Raw genomic sequence first — 15,240 nt, 5'->3', positions numbered from 1 at the left:
ATTAAACAGAATTATTCTAATCACAGTAAACTAAAGGCTGAGTCTTTAAACAACATCCTAAACTTATTATGCCCCAAAATGAGCTCTAATCTTTCATCTACAAAACCTGCTCTTGGACTTCTCAGTGTGGGGACTCTTACTCAGCTGCTTGGGCCAAAATCCTTGAAGACCTCCATGACTCACACTCCACATCCAATAGGCCAACAAAGCCTTTCAAATCTATCTTCAAATGCATCCACAATCTACCTCTTCCCACCGCCTCCACCCATCCAAGTCACTATCACATCTCAACTGGTTTCCTGGCTTCAGCCCTTGCCTCCTACATTTTCTTCTCAAACCAGCAATCAGTGATCCTTTTAAAGGCTGATCACATCCATCCTCTGTTTAAACCTCTCTTACCGAGTGAAGCCCTACAGAAGCAACTCGCCTCTCCTTACCTCCCAGACTCATCTCCAGCCCTGCCCCTCTTCCTTTCTTGGGCTCCAGCCACCCTGAGGCCTCCTCGTTGGTCCCCCAACACTTCAAGCACCCTCCTGCCCTAGAGCTTTGTACTCCCTATTTGCTCTACCTGGGACGCTCCTCTCCTAGATAAGCTCGTGGCTGAGTCCCTATCTCTCTCAGCTAAACTGTCACCTAGCCTTTGATGACAACCTAGAACAAAATATTTAAGAGTGCAACCTGCAACCACTCCCAGCACTCCCCCATCTCCCTTAATGTCTGTCACCCCAGCTAGAATGTAAGCTACACAAGGGCAGGGATTTTTGTTCACTGATGTACCTTGAGTTCCTAGAACAGTGCCTAGCACATAGTAGGTATTCTTTTGTTGAATGAATAGGAGTTTTATTCTTATGTTTGTGGAGAATCTGTTCTTCTCCAAGGCTTCCTACACACCCTTGCCAAATAGCACCCACTGGCAACCAAAGACCAGAGCAAAAACATTCCCTTCTGACTACCAACTGATACTTAACATTTCTGAGGCTGCACAGCATAAGGCAGTGGCAGTATAAATGGCATGAATTCAGATCACACGTGGTCCAGACTAGTGCTTTCCCTCTAAATAGCCAGACAAAAAACAGTATTTTAGAAGAAAGAGCCAGTTTTCAGGTGAACAAATTCCAAACTAAAAGAAGAAATATACATATAGGAAGAATTGTGCTACATAACTTCAGAGTAGAAAATAAGCTTGTTCCACGTCTGTCCGTCTGCGAGAAGAGAGAGATGTATAATACCGTATTTGGGGAAAACTGGATCTGTCCTGCACTCTAACTCAACCAGTGGAAATTAATTTACAAAGTTATTAAAGTTTCCAAATCTATACTTTGATGTAGTCATCATCCCATTTCATTAAAATTTTTAAATGTATGGTTACTTTCATAAATTTAAAGATAAATATCAATTTAGTCACAAAATATAGGAGTTAAACCAAACAAATACCAATTTTGACCCAAGATACTGAAAAGTGATCATGAAAATAAGCTCTGTCCAAAGAGAGAACTAAAATGATTGGGGGGAGGGGAGGCGTGAGGGTGAAGTCCAAGCTTTGCGTTGGGAAAATCTGGCCAGGACACATGTGGAGGTGGGATGCCAGCTGCACGTTTGGGGAGATATGGAGGAAGGAGCCAGAAGAGGCCACACTGAGAACCCATGGAAGTGGGATGTGGAAAAATCAATGCGGCAAAACTGGGGCTGGACAGGAAAAGGCCAGCAAGGTAGACCCACGGCACCAGGACTCCTTTCTGCCAACAGTGACCCTGAGCCTGATTGCTGAGAGGCCTCTGGAAACAATGAAAGGTGCTTCAGAAAGCATCACAGTGCATCAGCACTCTGAGCAACAAACTGCTCTCCGTGCCTCTGAGCAGAAGTCCTACTGAGCCTCAACAGACCTCCTCAAACACCTGGGCAACTGTAAGCCTTAAAATGAAGGGCAAACTTACCACTGCTGTTAGAAGGCAAGACTGGTTATCCTCTGGCAGGGAGAGGGACAGAAACAAGGCTCCCGGGGTGCTGGTACCTTTTTTTTTTTTTTTTTTTTTTTTTAATTCTAGGTGCTGCTTAATAATGTGTTCACTTTGAGAACACTCATGGAGCTAGACTCATGACTTATGTACTCTTCTGATTGTGCATCAAACGTCAATAAAAAAAGTTCCCCCCAACTAACAAAGGACCATGACCCACTGTTTTTCAGAGGCTGCAGGCATGTTAGAAATGGTAGATGCTCTTAGTGGGAAGTTCCCAAGACCCAGACTTCTTCACCACACATAGAGGATGCTAAGAAAATTAACTAAAGGAAAAAATTAAAGCCCACAGCTTTATAGAGATAGCTCCTACCTATAGCTAAAACCAAGGGCTAGGCAGACTTTCATTTCCTCTAATTAGTCAGCATTCACCTGTCACTCAGTGTCCAAAAAAATGCTCCTTCCAGGCACATAAACATCCTTAACAAAGAGAAAAAAAGCCCCAAATTGCATATAGGATAAAAATGAACTTTAAAATGGTCATTTCCATATTCCCAATATAACCCTGTTAAATAATCAAGCCAGAAAAGAGTAGTGTAGTATAAGAAATAAATTTGTTCTTTGTCCCCAGGTTCCTGGCACAAAGCTTCTAAAACCCTTGGAATGCCTTGAAGTTAGGAGTTTTGGGGGTTCTTTTAAAATACCTTTACTGTGGTATAATTCCTGCATAGTAAACTACACATATTTCAGATGTACAATTTAATGAAATTTGACAGATGTATACAACAATAAAACTACCACCACAACTAAGACAACTAACATTTCCATCACTCCCCAAGAGGTGTAAATTTCCAACTCCTGATTTAACCCTTCCCACCTCCTTTACCCACTGGTAACCATAAGTTTGTTCTCTGTGTTTGTGAGTCTGTTTCTGTTTTGTAGATAAGTTCATTTGTGTCCTTTTTTTTAGATTCGACATATAAGCAATATCATATGGCATTAAGTTAGGAGTTTTTTGTAAATCACGAGAAGTCCCCTCTTAAGCACACCCAAGTTTATGTAAAAGAGGCAACTTGGAGGGGCTATGCTAGGTAGCCTCAGGATGGGGCTCGTCCCCAGAAAGGCCAAGTGATTAGAGGGTTGGAACTTTCAGCCCCACCCCCTTAACCTCTGGGAAGGAGAAGGGAGGGCTGCAGATTAAGCTCTATAAAAACTCTTGAATAATGAGGTCTGATGAGTTTCTGGGTTGGTGAATGCATCCACATGCTGGGAGAATGGCACAGCTCAGTTCCATAGGGGCAGAAGCTCCTGTGCTAAGGACTCTTCCGGACCACATCCTAGGTACTTCTTTATCTGGCAGTTCATCTGTATCCTTTATAACTAACTAGTGAATGTTAAGTGTTTCTCTGAGATTTGTGAGCTGCTCTAGTAAATTAATCAAACCTGGGGTGGTGGTGGAGGTGGTGACTGTGAGAACCTTTGATCAGCAGCCAGTTGGTCAGAAGCATAGCTAACAACCTGGACCTGGCAACTGGCATCTGAAGTGGGGAGGTGAGGGTGGGGGGTAGTGTGGTCTAATGAGGCTGAACCCTTAACCTATGGGATCTGACGCTATCTGCAGGTAGACAGTGTCAGAATTGAGTTAAATTGTAGGGTACCCAGCGGGTGTCCAGAGAATCTGAGACTTGCTTGATGTGTGAAAAATCCAAATATCTGGTGTCAGAAGTGGAGGTGCTGAAGTGTGAGAGGAAAGAAAACACAGGAAGAGTATTTTTCCCTTGTAAGTAGACACATAAATATTCCAACTGCTGAGCACTTCTAGACCACTTAAAATCAGGGTTCTCAGAGCAGCGCCTTCAGGATTTTGCAGGTGATCTGATTCCAGTCTCTCAGAGTATTCACATTTATTGTATTAAAATGACTACACATCTACTTTCTGGTATTAATTACCAGTTCATTAGTTGCTTTTCTTTTAAAGCATCAGTCACAAGTAGAACACGTCTTTTCACTTGCTTTGTGGATTCCCAAGCTGGAGAACCATGACTGTCTTAAAGCACACTGGATCATTCCAGAAATGGCTGTTACTAGTTCTCTTGACTCTAGCCTATGTTCCTTTCAGGATATTCTCCTGATAACAGGTGCCTGGAAAGACTGCAAGCTGACAGAAAACAAAGGAAAGTATGAAGAGCCTTACAGCCATCCATCCCAGACCTGTCTACCAAACTCTCCCAGTTTCTAGGCTTTGAGACTGGCATCTCAGGGCAAGGGTCACAAATTTTTTTTCTGTAAAGGGCTGGACAGTGAACATTTTAGGCTTTATGGGACAGTCTCCATCACAACTGCTCAACTCTGCCTGAAAGCAGATAATAGGTAAGCAAGCATGGCTGTGCTCCAATACAAATTAATCATAGCCACTCAAATTTGAATTTCATAAAATTTTCATGTGTCACGAAACAGTCTTCTTTAGATTTTTTCCAACAATTTAAAGATGTAAAAACTCTCCCCAGTCTCTCTGGCCCACAGTCCATAGTTTGCCAAGCCCTGGTTTGCTAAAGGTATCCAAGCTAGACCTGGTAAATAAATCCTAGTTGAGTTCTTACTAGCCTGCTCCAGTGCCCCTGGCAAACCCAACCTCACTGGGTCTTAGCAGTGAAAACACTTATAAAGATCAAATGACACAATAGGCCTATTGTCATTCCCCTTCCCTACTGAAGCTGTTTATTTGCACAGTATATTTGGAGGAAGAAACGTGTTTTGTAAATGATGAAATCTGTCCAATGTTCTTTTCACCTAAAGCACAGAATGCTAGTGGGAACTCACTCACTGCCCTTTGCGAGTACACCACAACATATTCAACAACCCATGTTGTTTTTCCTTTTCCTCATCACCCACAATCCAAACAGCCCAGTTATCCAAGAAATACCAAGGGCTGAGAAAGAGATGAAAGGATAAAGACAAGGCCATCTGTCTTTTCTTTAGTGTCAAAGGAATCTCTCTCTCGACTTGCATGGGGAGATGATACCAGCTACCTTTCCGGCAGGATGTCAATATACTCAAACAACACTTATTACCACTCACCATGGAATTCTAATTTTACCACATACCCAAAATTTATCTCTTTCAACTACAAAGATCCTGCAATCTAAAAAATGCATATTTAGCACTGCTATTTGTTTTTGGATGTTGTCAGAAGAGTGAATTTCATATATATCAGAGGAAATAACTGACACTGCAATTTATACTTTTTTTCAAAATGTACAACGTTATTCCTTTTTCCAATTATTTTTTAGTTTTAATATGACAGTAAATCCAAAAAAAATGTTTTAAACAGGATGGATAAACAGAAGACTGGGCTTTGAACCCATACATCTGGCTTGAATCTAGAATGTTCACTTAAGTTGATGGTGGGTTGATTTACCCCTGGAATAAAATCCAAATCTCCCCTCTTAATTTCCTCATCTCTAAAAAGGAGATGATAATGCCTACCTACTTCAGGGGGTTGATGATACACAGAAAGTATTTTATAAACTCTCCTGATTTATGTCACTGTAAAATGCTATTTTAGCCTTTTTCCAAAACTGCCAATTTGGCAACTTTTTGTCACTTAACTATAAATGTCTGCTGCAAAAAATCTTCTAGTAAATATATATGATACTAAATTACAGCTAATTTAATCACAACTTCATATCATTAAGAACTTCTGGAAGACAGTTATAATTTTTAAATTCCCCACTATCAAATATGGTTTTTTACTATAAATCCAAATTTCCACAATGAAGGTGTGATTCAAAAGAAATTCAGCACTAAATTGCAAAAGGCAATCTTGCCCTCAAACCTTCTTATTAATTAGACTGTAATAGGATTAAAACAAAGAACAGTGTTGAATGTTCAACACCAAGACTAACGAGGAAAGCCTCACAGGAGGTGTCAAAAGTTGAAGACTGGTTCTGTTCTCCTCTCTTCTTCTGAATATATAAACTATGGTTAAATGACAATATCATTCTACTTTCTACTTTGTACTATATCTGTCAGCTGTCAATTACAACAACAACCAAAAGAAAATTACATCCTAACAGGTACTATCGTTTCAGACACCTCTGGAAGAGGAAGGAAAAGAAGATTTAAAAAAAAAAAATGTGTTGTTGGATCATTCTTTACAGTCCTTAGAGACTAAGTAAAAGAGTTAGACATAGTCATTATTCAGAAGGTAGATTTTCAGAGAAAACAAAGAACTGAAATAAATTACCCTAGACAGAAGAGAAATGAAGACCTGGGTGATTCAGTACTAGTTCCGGCCTGGATGACTCAGAGTCTGCAGTAAGGAGTATGTGGTATCAGCTTTCCTGATACATAAACTAACACGTACTATTTCATCTTCAAAAGGCAAAGAGAAGTAACCTGGCATCACAAAGAAATGTAAAGTATCCAGACGGGCTACTTTCTGACCAACTTTCTGAGTAGAAGGCCTGGGATTAGAACTGTGGACCCCACCCTGGCTTTGCCCCACACCAGCCCTCTGACCCTTGAACTGGTCCTTCCTCGTCTCTGGAGACTAGTTTCACCACCAGTGAGATGTAGGGGTTGGCTCAGGTGATTTCTAAGGTCCTGTCTACCATGAAGAATCTATAAATGAGGGATATTTTAATTCAGTCTTTAAACTCACATAACAATGTGTCCTTGGAAGGAGCAGCTCTATTTTAGCAGTGATGAAAATTAATCTGTATATAGAACCTCAGGAATGATACCTGCCCAATATTACAGCTGGTATCAACAGGGACAGATCAACACATCTACCTCCAAAAGGCTTTGGCTCTGGCTCTTCTCTCTAAACCAATGGTTCTCAGCTAAGGGGCAGCTTTGCTCCCCTGGGAGCACTGGCAATTTCTAGAGACATTTCTGGTTGTCACAAAACGGACAGAGAGGCCACGTGCTACTGACATCCAGAGGACAGAGGCCAGGGGTGCTGCTAAACATCCTACAATGCCCAGCACAGCCTCCACAACAAAGAATTATCCAGCCCAAAATATCAATAGTGGCAAAGCTGAGAAACCCTGCTGTTAACTAAGGAAGGCTTCTAGTCCTCAGGGCCATAACACCAGCATCAAAGGCACCAGGAACCCTGGAAATACATGCATACTTTTTTTAAAAAAATAAGAAAAGCACTATAGCAGTTATCAGATTCTAATAAAAGTCTGAGTCCCTCGCCGCAAAACCGCCCCCCCCCAATAATCTTAAAACCATTGTATATACAGAATTGTACCATTTGGTTTTTTTTATGGTGGTATAGTCATACCCTGGCATGCCAAACAGCAATGAAAAAGATCAGACTACAGCTACATGAAACAGTAGGGATAAATTTCACAGACATAACAGTGAACTTCAGCAGCAGATATCAAAAAAAGATGTACCGCACAATTCCATTTATATGGATTTTAAGAAAAGAAAAAACTAATCTGTGGTGCTAGAAATCAGAACACTGGTTATCCTGAGGGTTGGGGAATGACTGGGAGGGAGCACAACAGAACTTTCCTGGCACTATAGACTGAAACATGTCCCTCCAAAATTCATATGTTGAAGTCCTAACCCCTAATCTGATGGCATTTGGAGGAGGGGCCTTTGAGAGGTAATCAGATTTAGATAAGGTCACAAAGAGGGGACCCTCATGGTGGGATGAGTACCCTACTAGGAAGAGACACGAGAAAGCTCCTTCTTCTACCTCCCACCCCCACTCTACACACACATTCACCCAGGAAAGAACATGTGAGCACATTCAAGATGGCGGCCATCTACAAGCCAGGTAGAGGGTCCTCACCAGAACCAAACCACATGACATGCTGGTCTGACTTACAGCTTTCAGAGCTGTGAAAAAACAAACTTCTGTTGTTTAAGCCACTCAGGCTATGGTAGTTTATACGGCAGCCCAAGCTAAGATCCTGGGGTATTGGAAATATTCTATATCTCAACATGGGTGGTAGTCACATGAGTGAATAAATATTTAAAAATTCATTAAGCTGCTTTCTCTTTCTACACACACAGGCTCGCGCACACACACACAGGTTTGTTCACAGATAGCATTCAGAAGAAATAGCAAGAAACATAACATCAACACAGCAAGAAACTTAGCATTACCTGCAGAGAGAGAGCAAAGCTATGAGTGGGAGATTTCTACTTTCCACTTTATACCCTCTGTCAATCTGAATTTTTTCCCGTAAGTGTACATGACCTTTTCAAATTTTAATAACTTATTCATTTAAAAACTGCTCTAAACTCCCTGTTTCAGAGTGTTTGTCTCACCACTGCCCAGAATCCTGGATGGCAATGAATGTAAAGTCCACACCCCAGCTCTGCTTCTTGCACTCATACTCCAACCCTGGAGTCCCCAGGCACTGCCTGCGCATTTCCACTCAAACCCATAACTGTCACACCCAGTATGTCTCAAAGTGCAGTTATCCACCCACAACCACCACCACCATCATCAGCTGCCCTCCCAACACCCCCATCCCTGACCTGTGCCCTGGCTTCTCTCAGATTCTAACTCTCCCTTCCCCTTGCCTCTGTATGTGACCTTGGATTGTTTCTTTACAGGTATTCTCCGCTCTCCAGACTCAAGAACCAAAACATATGCAGATACATTTTCGAGAGAAAGCAGGTAGCTATTATTCCTCATTATCCAAACTACTGCTACTCCCTAACAAAATCTCAGGAAACCAAAGACCATAGATTCAGACAACATATATCCCTCACTCTCCAAAACTCTCATAACCTAAACAGATTTAGATAGCAAGGGATGTTTTATTTTTGCAGTGTCTTCTGTTGCTTCTTTTCTTTTCCCAGCTTTATTGAGACATAACTGACATATAACACTGTATAATTTTAAGGCATACACAATGATCTGATAGACATATATACTGCAAAATGATTAGCACAATAAGGCTAGTCTAACTGTTGCTTCCATCCACATCACCACACAAGACCAGACTTCAATCTCTTCCATCTTGCTAGATGTGCGCACTTCTTCTAGTCCCTCCCAACGCACACCACTCTGTGCACTGTGGTCATCATCACTTTCCCTATGTTGCTCCTGCTCAAAAGCTCTCAATGCCTCCCATTCACGGGATCTAGATGCAGCACTGCTCTTAGGGAAACCCTGCGTAGTTACCTGATGTACTCTGTCCCTGGCCATCCTCGTACATCTCTGCTCTGTGCCCTTGCTCACGCCATTTTTTGCAACCAGGAACATCTACTCATCTTCCACTGCACCCCTGAGATCCAGCCAGGAACTCTACTCTCTAGCTGGGTGACTTCGAGCAAGTTAATTACTCCCTCTGGGCCTTGCTTGTAAAATGGATAAACAGTTGTACCTCCCTTGCCTGCCACCCAGTAACCACTCAAATATTAGCTATCATTTTTACCACCAATTCAAGTCCTACCTACCAAATGGTTTCCTCGATCCCCATCCCACAGGAATCTCCCCTCACTGAAACTCTCTAGTCCATTTATTTATCTGCCTTACACGTTTCTACACAGCCAATCCTCTGTTTTTGTGCTCCACAGGGTTTCTGCAGCCTCCTTATTTCACTCTGGAGCTCTTACAGAGCTATTTTTGTCAATGTACAGTTGTTTATGTGCCGTTTTTGTTGTTTTTGTGGGGGGGACAAGCATCAGGACCTCTTACTCTGCCATCCTGCTGACATCATTCTCATTTCCCTTGTATTATTGTCTATTAATATTCTCTCCCAAACAGCTTAAAGTATTTTACAGCTTTACTTAAAAAAAAAAAAGTATCTCCAACAGTGCCCTTAAACAGCAGCTAGATCCTCAATATAGTCACTGCCAGAATAACCTTCTACAAACCTCCAAACTGTCTAATGACTCACTTTCTAAATTCTTATGTTGACCTTGTAAAGTCCACCAAAGTTAGAGCCCCATCTTCCTTCTTTCCTTCATTCATTTAAGAAATACTTATTGAGCATCTACCACATGCTAGGTACTATTTGTGCAAAGCAATGGGGATGGAGCTGTGGAAAAACCAGACGAGGTTCCCAGCTTCAGGGAGCTGATGTCTGTTACAAGACAGACAGTAAAAAAGAATAAACAAATAGACAAATGATGCCAGGTGTTGACAAGTGCTACAAAGGAGATAAAATAGGAGGATGTGGCAGAGTGGACTGTTTAACTGCTTTAGCTGGTGTGTTCTGAAAAGCTTCTTTTAAAGGGAAACCTTTGAGCAGAGACCTGAATGAAGTAAAGGAGGTGTGCTATGTAGGTATTTGGGGGAAGAATGTTCATGTCAAGGAAACAGTAAATACAAAAGCCCCAAGGCAGAAGTGTATTTTGCAGAAGTGTACTGAAGAGCAGGAAGCCACATGGCTGAAGCACATAATCCTGGGCAAGGGTGGTGGGAGAAGGGGTCGGGGCAGGGTCAGATCATGTCAGCTTCCCAGCACCAGGTAAGGACTTTGGATTTCAGTCTAGGTGTGATGGTAGCCAGTGAAGGCGTGAGCCTTCTCTAAGGTTCACTTCCACTGCTGTGCACAGAACAGACTTCGGGTTGGGGTCAGGAGGACAAAGTAAGACCAGGGAGGCCAGTCAGCAGGCTATTCCATCACCCAGATGTAATACATGAGACTGGCATGGACCAGGGTGATAGTGGGGGAAGAGACAAAAAATGGTCTGATTCATGTGTGTATTTTAAGAGAAGATTTAGTGTAGATATGAATGGCTAATGTGAGAGGAGAAAGAAGTCAAGCATAATGCCAAGGTTTTAGGCCTGAGTTACTCAGACAGTGAAGACACCATTTACCGAAATGAGGAAGACAGGGAAGGGAGTAGGCTTGGACATCAGAGGGCTGCCATGAGGATGGCATTAGATTATACAAGTAAAGCCCATGGCAGAGACTCGCACACAGCCAGAGCTCAGGAAGTGATGGCTGTCCTTTTATCCACTGTCACTGGTTCCTTCTCCTAGAATTTAGATCTCTTCTTCCCTAAAATAATTTCTCATCAATAGGGAAAACTGGATGAGTACAGAGAACCCTGTCCTATCTTGCATATTTTCTATAAATCTGAAACAATTCTAAAATAAAAAGTTCATTTAAAAAAAATTCTCAACACCGTCCTCCTCTGTCTCCCACTCACTTCACAAAGAGATAGCCATCCTTTGTCACATCTCACTCGCTGATCACCAACCGCAATCTAAGTTCTGCTTGCCTCCCTCCCATCTCCTGAATTCCTCAGCACTCACCAATGACCTAACTGCCAAATCCAATGGACTTTCATTCTTTCCTTTCTCACAGCCTTCGACACCCTGACCATTCCTTTCTTCCTGAAACTCTCTTTCCCTTGACTTGGAGATGCCACCTTCTCCTGGTTCTCCTCCTGCTTCTCCAGCTCCTCCCTCCCAGTCTCCTCTGCTGTGGTTTCTGTACCTACCCACCCCTCAAATGCCAAGCCTCTACCCTTGGACCTCCTCTTCTCCCACTATATATTTCTCTGGGTAACATCTACCTGGGCCATGGCTTCAACTACAATGAACTCCATGGCTACAACTACCAGAGGCCATTAATCTTCCACATGGCTACAGACATCTCTGAATCTGTTCACATACACATGTGCTACAACAGAACCACACATACTCTTGAGCATGGAGAGTCAGAAGGCACAATGCTGCCCTGACCCAGAAAGTCCATCCAAGGACCCCTGGGGTCTCTCTGGGCCCAGGCAAGGACCCTGATCTATCAAAACAAACGTGACTTCCACACATCTATGCTCAGCCTAGCTCTATCCCCAGGCCAGTATTTCCACTGTCTACCTGACATCTCTACACCTGGCTGACCAATGGGTGCCTCAAACTATACATACTCCAAACACCTCACTTCTCTCTCCTCTTAGCTACCACCTCCATCACCAGCCTCACTATTTCCCCCTCCTGCATTTCCATTCTCTCTTGGTAAAACAATCAGCACCCAATCAATTCAGCCAGAAACCACCTGGGAGTCACCTCAGGCTCTCCCGAGCATCCAGCCAATCTCCAGGTCTACCTCTCAAACCTTTTGCAAAGTTGAATGCTCATCTCCTTTGCCCCCACTCTAACCTCATGCTTTTCTCCTCATTACCTCAACAGTCAGTCTTCTAATCGACCCTCCCCTTGGCCAGAGAGGTCTTTCTGAAATGTTCCCCCTGCCTTTATCCCCATGGGACACCTTCCATCCCCTACAGGAGGAAGGGCTCATGCTTTGACACAGCCAAACAGGGTACCCTCCAAAGAATGGGCACTGTCACCCTTACCATCCTCATCTCCTTCTGCCCTTCCCCCAAAGATATCTGAGCAATTTGCTACTCCTTGGGGTGCCTCATGCTGCTTCCTCCCTTCAAACCCCGGCACATGCAGGAGCACACCTTACTATAACACAAACCTACCCTGTCTCACGGGAACTCCTATGTATCTTGCAAAGTCAGCTGGGACAGTCCTACCTACCCGAAACCCCTTCCACACTATTCTGAACCTTATTACTATTCTTTCCTGGACAGTTGGAAGGGTTGTGATGATTTCCTCCCAAGTCTGTCTCCCTTTCTACATGGAGAATTCCTATAGGGTAAGGTCCACAGACTGCTCAGCTAGAACCCTCAGCTGCTAAGCTTGGCACATAAAAGGTACCAAATAAATGTGTACTGGATAAAGTGACCTGTTCCTGAACACACCTCGGATCCTCACCTCGGGGTCTTTACTCTGATAACTCCCTCTCCTTGGCACATCCATCTTTCCCTCTACCTTATTTTGTACTTAATTCCATCAAGAAGCAGGTTCAGACCCTCGAGTTCACCACATCGCCAATGTTCCCACCTTGTGGTATCTGCACTTGCTGCTCTCCTTCCAGGAGTGCTCTTCCTCTAGATATACCCCTCTCTGATTTCAGTCAGGTCTTTGTTCAGATATCCTTGTCCTCTTTTTAAAAAACAGCCCTGACACTACATGTTACACCTGTGTGTTTACTGCTGGTGGTGTGCTCGACAGAGACAGCAGCTCAGTGATCACATGCCTCTCATTCACCACTGCATCCTCAAGCCTGGAATGGTGCCAGGAGCATGGATTTACTTCCTGTTTATTGAGCACCTACTGTATGCCAGGTCTAGGTGCTGGGGATACATTAGGGAACAAAACAGATAAAAGTCCTCCTTTCACCTTCTAGAGGAGGAAAACAAGAAATACACAAGCTAAACAAGTAAAATATAAGAACAACTAAAGTGATAAAGGAAGATAGGAAGTGGAGGAAGCCTCACCAGGCGACCCTTGAATAAAAACTTGAAAGTGAGCAGATCATATGAATACTGAACCGCAAGCACAAGGGTCCTGAGACTAAAGCATGTCTGCCACGTGGAAGGGGAGGGTACCAGAAAATAAAAATGGGAAAGTAAGAGGGGGTCAGATTATGTAAAGCCTTATAGCTCACTGTAAGGAGTTCATCTCTAAAAGAAATGGGGACCCAGTAGAAGGTTTTTTAAGTAAACGAGTGACATAATCTGACTTGTGTTTGAAAAGGATCCTTCTAGTTACTGTGTTGAAAACAGGGTCCAGGGCAGAAGCCAGGAGACCAGATGGGAGACTATTTCAATAACCCAGGTGACAGGTGTTGATGATTCGGCCTAGGGTGTCAAGCAATGAATGTGGAGTAAGAAAGAAAGCAGTCAAGGATGACTCAAAGGTTATTGGTCAGAGCCTTTTACATCACTGAGAAGAGGGGGAAGAATACAGCAAGAAGAGAAGTCTGGGAAGAGAGGTGGAGGGGAGCTTGCTAGCCCTATCTTGACATGTTCAGTTTGAGCTCCCAACCAACAATCTTAGTGGAGATATTAAGTAGGCAGCTGGATATAGGTCAAGAATGAAGCCCAGGCTGGAGATATAAATGTGGGATCTGTTAGCCTAATTTATAGGTATTTAGAACTATGGGCCTTGAGTGGGATCACCATAAATAAAAACTGAAAATGTCTCAAACACAAATGCACAAAGAACAGGTGAAAGGAAGAAAAAAACTACGATGCCCAAGGACACCCTCTCACGTCCCTCAAAAAGAACAGAAACGTGACCCTTACTCATGCTGAAAGACATTTCGGTAAAAAACAAAACAAAAGCAAAAAACCTCCTCACACCTGACAAGAGGAGCAAATCCCGACCAGCGGCTGTCAATGGGTCGTCCAACCTTTGAAAAAAAGACCCCTGTGGTAGGCCTCGTAATTTTTAAAAAAGAGACCCAGTAAACGTAAGCACTGCCTTTGCAGAGGATGGGGTGTTGTGAGTGCAGAGAATGAGCAGGCCATCTCCAGGTTCTAATCACCAGCATTTCCCTGGGTGGTAAGGAGCATTCCCCTGGATGCAGAGGAGATAGGCCAAGGCTCACAAGATCGTCACCCTCGCCCCAAAGATCCCTCTCCTCGGAGGGCAACGTCTCCCTACAGGGTGTATGCTGAGGGGCGAGCGAGTTGGAAGGGCGCGGTCAAGGAGGTGGTCAAGCGGATTGCGGTGGTGGGGAGGGGTGGCCGATCCAGCATAGGGTGGGCTCCCGGGGCAGCGGTGGGCGTGGCGCACCGTGGCAGAGCGCTGTAGTGGGGGAGGAGGGCATTCGGAAGGCCGTGGCTCCGTATTCAGAAAGAGGACAGAGAGCAGGTACTCCCCGACCGCAGCTCTACGCTATAATAGTGGGCGGTTCGGCAGGGCGCTGTCGCCGGCGTCAGGCATGCCGGCTGCCATGAGGCGAACGGGAAGTGTGAGCAGCACGGCTCCGAGCTGGGGACCGGACCCCGCCCAGCCACGGGGCCCTGGGTTCAAGGACATGACCTGAGCAGGAAGGACGCGGCCTCAGACACCCTTACCTGGCGCTGCAGCCGTGTCGCCGCTCAGGTCCCGGCTGAAGAACGCGGCCGCCGCTTCTCGCGCCGCTCGCCCGCGCCTCCTGATTGGTCAAGGCCGGCCTTCCCAGAAGGCCCCGCGCGGCGCGCCGCCAAATGAACTTTATGGAGACCCGTGGAGGAGGACACGGACACCGGCGGGATTGGGGGCGGGGCGGGGCGGGGTGGGGGCGGGGCTTTGGGCTGAGTTGTCACTCCCTGCACGCCCGCGACCACCGCCCTCACCCCTCCCACGTGGTTAGAGTCGGCACTGGCCTGAGAAAGCGATTCCGTAATTCCTGCGCGGACTTCTTACCCTTTACTGAGCGCCATCCGAGTGCCAGGCACTATTCTAGGTACTGGGGGCAAAGTGGAGACCACGACAGACAATATCCCTCCCCTA

The 15,240-nt window shown here is 44.5% G+C and overlaps 1 protein-coding gene across 1 annotated transcript in view; it reads right to left on the bottom strand.

Moving 5' to 3' along the window:
• Positions 1-14,937, bottom strand: part of NUP93 (nucleoporin 93) — a 99,187-nt gene extending 84,250 nt beyond the window's left edge. Inside the window, exon 1 of the mRNA XM_032486359.1 lies at positions 14,823-14,937. The gene's annotated coding sequence lies outside the window, so the exon portion shown is untranslated. The remainder of the gene's footprint in view (positions 1-14,822) is intronic.
• Between the last annotated feature and the right edge of the window lie 303 nt (positions 14,938-15,240).

This window comes from Camelus ferus, chromosome 9, assembly GCF_009834535.1.
Source record: "Camelus ferus isolate YT-003-E chromosome 9, BCGSAC_Cfer_1.0, whole genome shotgun sequence".
Taxonomy (NCBI): domain Eukaryota; kingdom Metazoa; phylum Chordata; class Mammalia; order Artiodactyla; family Camelidae; genus Camelus; species Camelus ferus.
The sequence above is the reverse complement of the archived record's forward strand: the minus strand, read 5'-3'. Positions and strand labels throughout refer to the sequence as shown.